The sequence below is a fragment of the Arachis duranensis genome, chromosome 2 (assembly GCF_000817695.3).
Source record: "Arachis duranensis cultivar V14167 chromosome 2, aradu.V14167.gnm2.J7QH, whole genome shotgun sequence".
Lineage (NCBI taxonomy): Eukaryota > Viridiplantae > Streptophyta > Magnoliopsida > Fabales > Fabaceae > Arachis > Arachis duranensis.
In genome coordinates, this window is record NC_029773.3 from 46,488,355 (window position 1) to 46,494,114 (window position 5,760).

The following is a 5,760-nucleotide window of genomic DNA, read 5'->3' on the forward strand; positions in this document are numbered from 1 at the left end:
TTGCAAGTTTCATGGACTTTCATCGAAAGATCCTTATCAGTTCTTAGCTGAATTCTTGTAGATCTGTGATACTGTTAAGACCAATGGGGTTGATCCTGAGGTCTACAGACTTATACTTTTTTCTTTTGCTGTAAGAGACAGAGCTAGGATATGGTTGAACTCACAACCTAGAGAAAGCCTGAACTCTTGGGATAAGTTGGTCACTGCTTTCTTGGCCAAGTTCTTTCCACCTCAAAAGCTGAGCAAGCTTAGAGTGGACATCCAAACCTTCAGACAGAAAGAAGGTGAATCCCTCTATGAAGCTTGGGAAAGATACAAGCAATTGATCAGAAGGTGTCCTTCTGACATGCTTTCAGAATGGAGTATCTTGGATATATTCTATGATGGTCTGTTTGAATTGTCCAAGATATCATTGGACCACTCTTCTGGTGGATCTCTTCATCTGAAGAGAACCCCTGCAGAAGCTCAGGAACTCATTGAGGTAGTTGCAAACAATCAGTTCATGTACACTTCTGAAAGAAATCCTGTGAGTAATGGGATAACTCAGAAGAAAAGAGTTTTTGAGATTGATACTCTAACTGCCATATTGGCTCAGAACAAAATATTAACTCAGCAAGTCAACATGATTTTTTAGAATCTGACTGGATTGCAAGATACATCCGGCAATACTAAAGAAGCCTCCTCTGAAGGAGAAGCTTATGACCCTGAGAATCCTGCAATGGAAGAGGTGAATTACATGGGAGAATCCTATGGAAGCACCTATAATCCTTCATGGAGAAATCATCCAAATTTCTCAAGGAAAGATCAACAGAAGCCTCAACAAGGTTTCAATAACAATAATGGTGGGAGAAATAGGTTTGGCAATAGCAAGCCTTTTCCATTATCTTCTCAGCAATAGACAGAGAATTATGAGCAGAGCTGCTCTGGCTTAGTAAATATAGTTTCTGATCTATCTAAGGCCACTCTCAGTTTCATGACTGATACAAGGTCCTCCATCAGAAATTTGGAGGCACAAGTGGGTCAACTGAGTAAAAGAGTTACTGAAACTCCTCCTAGTACTCTCCCAAGCAATACAAAAGAGAATCCAAAGAGAGAGTGCAAGGCCATCAATATAACCAAAATGGCACACAGAGGGCGTTTAAACGCCAGAAAGGTGCAGGGATGAGAAATCCTTGACACTTCAGGATCTGTGGACCCCACAGGATCCCCACCCACCCCCAACTCACTCTCTCTCCTCTTCACACCATTCCATAACACTCTTCCCCAAACACCATTCACCTATCAAATCCTACCCTATTCCCTATAATCTCTCCACCACTCACATCCATCCACTCTTCCCCAAAAACCCCTCATAAAACCCCACCTACCTCACCATTCAAATTCAAAACATTTCCCTCCCAAACCCACCCATTCTCACACGGATTCACTCTCTCCCTTACCCTATAAATATCCCTCCTTACCACCCTCAATTTCACACATCACAAATATTTCTTCACCCCCTTGGCCAAACCACTCATACACTTCCATCTCCTCTATTTCTTTTTCTTCTACTCCCTTCTTTCTTCTTTTGCTCGAGGACAAACAAACCTTTTAAGTTTGGTGTGGGAAAAAGCTCTATTTTTTTTCCATAACAATTAATGGTACCTGTTCCGAGGGTTACCTGAAACGAGTAGCTCGGACGTCTTGATGAGGCCCGAGGTGGGGGTCAGGGACCCGAGCTTGATATGTGGAGTGGTTGGTGGTTGTACCTGCAATGACACTCCGATGCTTAAGTTAGCATGGGTCCAAGCAGATATTGAGTAGAATTAGAGTATGAGTTATACCTGGGTGCTCCAGTGTATTTATAATAGTTGGCCGTGATCTTCCCCGGATAAGATATTCTTATCTTATCTTATCTTTTGGGAGTCTTATCTCTATCTTTGTGGAACCGCCTTTCCTGGGCCTTTTTGGCCTCTAGGTTTTGGGCTGCGTTCCTTCTGATGGGCCTTCTTAGCTTTGTTTGTCCGAGGTCCGACCTCAAGCGTGGGCCTTTGGGACGAGGTCGGACCTTCTGTAAACTTTGCCGAGTTTGGGGAGCTCGGTCAGGGTATGAACAGTGCCCCTGCTCGAGTTCGTCCTTCTTGAGAGGTCGAGTTCGGGCATAGTAGTTTTTCAAATTTCAAAAATGGCCGTTTCAGCATTTATTGCATTTTACCGTTTCTCCTCGGTTTCCGTTCGGGCTCTGTGAAGGCATTATTTATTTGCTCCCTTCCTTTTTCCTCGTTTGTTCTGTTCTCTTCCTGTTTTTCTGAGTTTTGCCATCTCTTTTTTCGAGCGACATTTTCTCCTTTCTTTTTCTTCTTCCCCGAGTCTTTCCGCGTGTTCTCCCGGGGTTTTCTCTGCGTCGCCGTTCTGCTCTCCTTGCTTCGGAGCTCATCGTCCTCTTTCCTTCTTCCAGGTTTGTTCCCATCTCTTTTCTTGTGCACATATGCTTTCTGTTTCTTTTTTTCTCTATGCCTGGGTTGCCTCGAAAAGAGGCGCCGCCATTGCTTTGTTTGTTTGTATATATTGGGGGGGGGGGCTCTTTTCTTTTGATATTTTGTTCCGGGTTGCTGCATTTTCATCTCAAAGATCGTTGTTTCTTGTTTTGCTGAATGGGTTTTCGCTGTCTGCTTTTATGTGATTTTTGCTTGCTGTTGTATTCTTCTTTGTAGGCAAGAATTTTTATGTCTCGAAAGGTTCTTCAAGCGATGTCGACCAAGATTCCAAGTGGTCTTGGTTGGGTAGATCCTGTTCCTCTAAGAGTCCCTTCTGTGGTAGATTCTGAGTATTTAGCTAGGTTTCGTAGGCAATGTAGCATATGTGAAGATAGAGAGTCTGAGAGGGATTATGAACTAGTTGCCCCGGATTCCGAGGAGAGAGTGTGCTTTCCGCCCTTAGATAGTTCCGAGAAGCTCTTCTTTTATGCCTATGATTGCTTTTTCTCTAAGCTGAGCGTCCGACTTCCTTTTACCGACCTGGAGTCCGAGGTGTTATGGTCTTGTAACCTTGCCCCTACGCAGCTCCATCCAAATTCTTGGGCATTTTTAAAGCTGTTTCAACTTTTGCGTCAGTTTTTGGGCGTTGCTCCCTCTATTTCTCTTTTTTCCTACTTGTTTGTGTTGACGAAGCCGGGGTCAGGTGGAGGGAAGGTATCTTGGGTCTCTTTTAGGGCTAACCAGGGAAGAAAGTTTTGTACCCTGTATGATGAGTCCTTTCACGATTTTAAGAACTTTTATTTCAAGGTCCGGGCTACTGGAGACGTCCGACCTTTCTTTCTAGATGAGAGTGGGGAGCCTTCTTTTCCTCTTTGTTGGCAGGAGAATGTAGTGTCTGCTAAGTATACGTTTGAGAGTCTAGATGAGGTGGAGCAGGCCTTTGTGGGTGTGGTGAGCAGTTTATGGGGTCGGGCACCTCACTTGGACACGAAGAAAATGTTGGGGGATCCAAGCCTTCTCCGTTCCGAGTTAGGTAGTTCCCGACCTCTTCCGAGATTCATCTTTTTAGTACTTTAGTTTTGCTTGTTTTTGCTGGAATTTCTGTTGTGGTAATTCCTTTCTTTATTTCTTGTAGAGATGTCTTCTCAGGCGGATTCCATGAAGTTCCTTCGTCGGACGAAGAAGTCTGTGGCTGCTCGTAATATCGAGGCCGGGGAGGCTTCTGCCCGATCTTCTCCGCAGAAGACTACTGGGGGTGTTCAGACTCGGTCGAAGACTATTCCGACTCCCCAGTTCCGAGCTATAAGTCAAGATCCTCCGACCTCCGGGCCTGTTCCTTCTTCTCCTCTTTCGACTTCGGGTCCTCCTCCCAAGAAGCAGAAGACTTCTCAAGAGCTTGCGGGTTTTAACGATAAGGATTTCGATGCTCTTGGTTGGATTGAGCAGCATATCCTCCCTCAGACTTTCATTTCTACTGACGATGTGTCTATGGAGCACCATTTTCAGTATATGGCGCGGAGCTGTGTCCGGATGGCCAGTCTTCATGCTGCTATTGCCCGGGAGTTCAAGAAGTCCCCTATTGGTGCGACCAGCTCCCGACTTGAGAAGGCTCAGTCTGAGTTTGAGAGGATTAGTCAACTGAAGGCTGCCAGGATTACTGAGCTGGAGGCATCTTTGGAGAAAGAGAAAGCTAAGGCTACCGCGGCTGTGGCGGCAGCGAAGACGTCTGAGGAGATAAGGACTTTGATGCTCTTGGTTGGATTGAACAGCATATTCTCCCTCAGACCTTTATTTCTACTGATGATGTGTCTATGGAGCATCATTTTCAGTATATGGCGCGGAGCTGTGTCCGGATGGCCAGTCTTCATGCTGCTATTGCCCGGGAGTTCAAGAAATCCCCCCTTGGGGCGACCAGCTCCCGACTTGAGAAGGCTCAGTCCGAGCTTGATAAGATTAGTCAACTGAAGGCTGCCAGGATTACTGAGCTGGAGGCCTCTTTGGAGAAAGAGAAAACTAAAGCTACCGCGGCTGTGGCGGCAGCGAAGACGTCTGAGGAGATGGCGAAGGCGGCTACAGAGAATTATACTCGGCTATATGCCGAGCTTGTGGAAACGAAGGAGAAGTTGCAATCTGCTCGGGATGATTTTTACGAGCTAGAAGGTCATGTGGCCAAGGGTATGGATGCTATGTTTGAAAATTTGAAGGCTCAGGTCCGGGTTCTTGCTCCCGACCTGGACCTGAGCTTATTCAGTACGGATAACATTGTTGTGGAGGGAAAGATTATTCCTGCTCCTCCCGAGGATGAGGTTCCGGTGTCCGACCCCAGAGTTCCGATTGAGAACCCGACTTCACCTTTGGTCGGGGATGGGTCTGGTGTGGAGGTTCCAAACCGGGATGACGTCGCCGTCGATGCAGTCCCGATCTCTATGTTTCCTCCGCAGTCTGCTGTTGATGTGGAGTCCGGAAAGGATCTTGATCCTCTGTAATATTTTTGGTGTTTTGCCCGGCTTGTGGGCTTTTTGTTTTTGGATGGTTTCTGTGAACGCTTTGGACACCTTTTGCTTTATTTAGCTACTTGAAGTAACTTTATGATGCGGTGTTTTTTGTTCGCGTTTTGACTCTTTGTTTCCGCTTTTGTGCTTTTTTAGTTGTTTTTGGATGACAACTTTTTAGCTAGCGTTGTCGAAACTTCCTTTGATTTTGTTCTTTCGCTTGTACTTTTTAGTTGTTTTTGTAAAGCAACTTTTTAGTAAGCGTTTGTCGAAACTTCCTTTGATTTCGCTCTTTCGCTTGTACTTTTTAGTTGTTTTTGTAAAGCAACTTTTTAGTAAGCGTTTGTCGAAATCTTGGTTCTCGCCGTTTTAAGGCTTCTTTCTTGGGTCCGAGCTTTTTCTCGGACCTCGGGTGCTCGAGTACCTCCTTTTTGTTGGGTCTGACCTTGTGGTTGGTCGGCCTTTTTAAGTTATTTTTGTAATCTCTTTTTATTTGGCTTTTTGAGCCTTTTCAGAGTTACTTTATAACTTCTCACATTAATTTGAACCTCGTCGCTTTATCTTTGCCGACCTTGTATGGTCTCTTGGCAAATGATTTTTTGCGTTTTGCCGAGCATAAATTAATGCGCCTTGGTGGGGTACTTTCTAGGATTTGCTTCATCATGAGGAAGAAGAAAATAGAGAAATTCGATTAGTATTAAAAAAGAAAGAATATTCACAGAGTGTTTACCCTTTGACTAGGTCGGGTGTCTTATTTAACCGGGTGTCTCATTAAAAAACCCTTGTAGGGAAAAAGAGTACACCTCGGGTTA

The 5,760-nt window shown here is 45.0% G+C and overlaps 1 non-coding gene across 1 annotated transcript; it reads right to left on the bottom strand.

The window, feature by feature from the left end:
* Nucleotides 1–244: 244 nt before the first annotated feature.
* On the bottom strand, nucleotides 245–352 carry LOC127745176 (small nucleolar RNA R71). Its single transcript, XR_008006372.1, has one exon. It is a non-coding gene; the product is annotated as a small nucleolar RNA R71 (small nucleolar RNA).
* Between the last annotated feature and the right edge of the window lie 5,408 nt (nucleotides 353–5,760).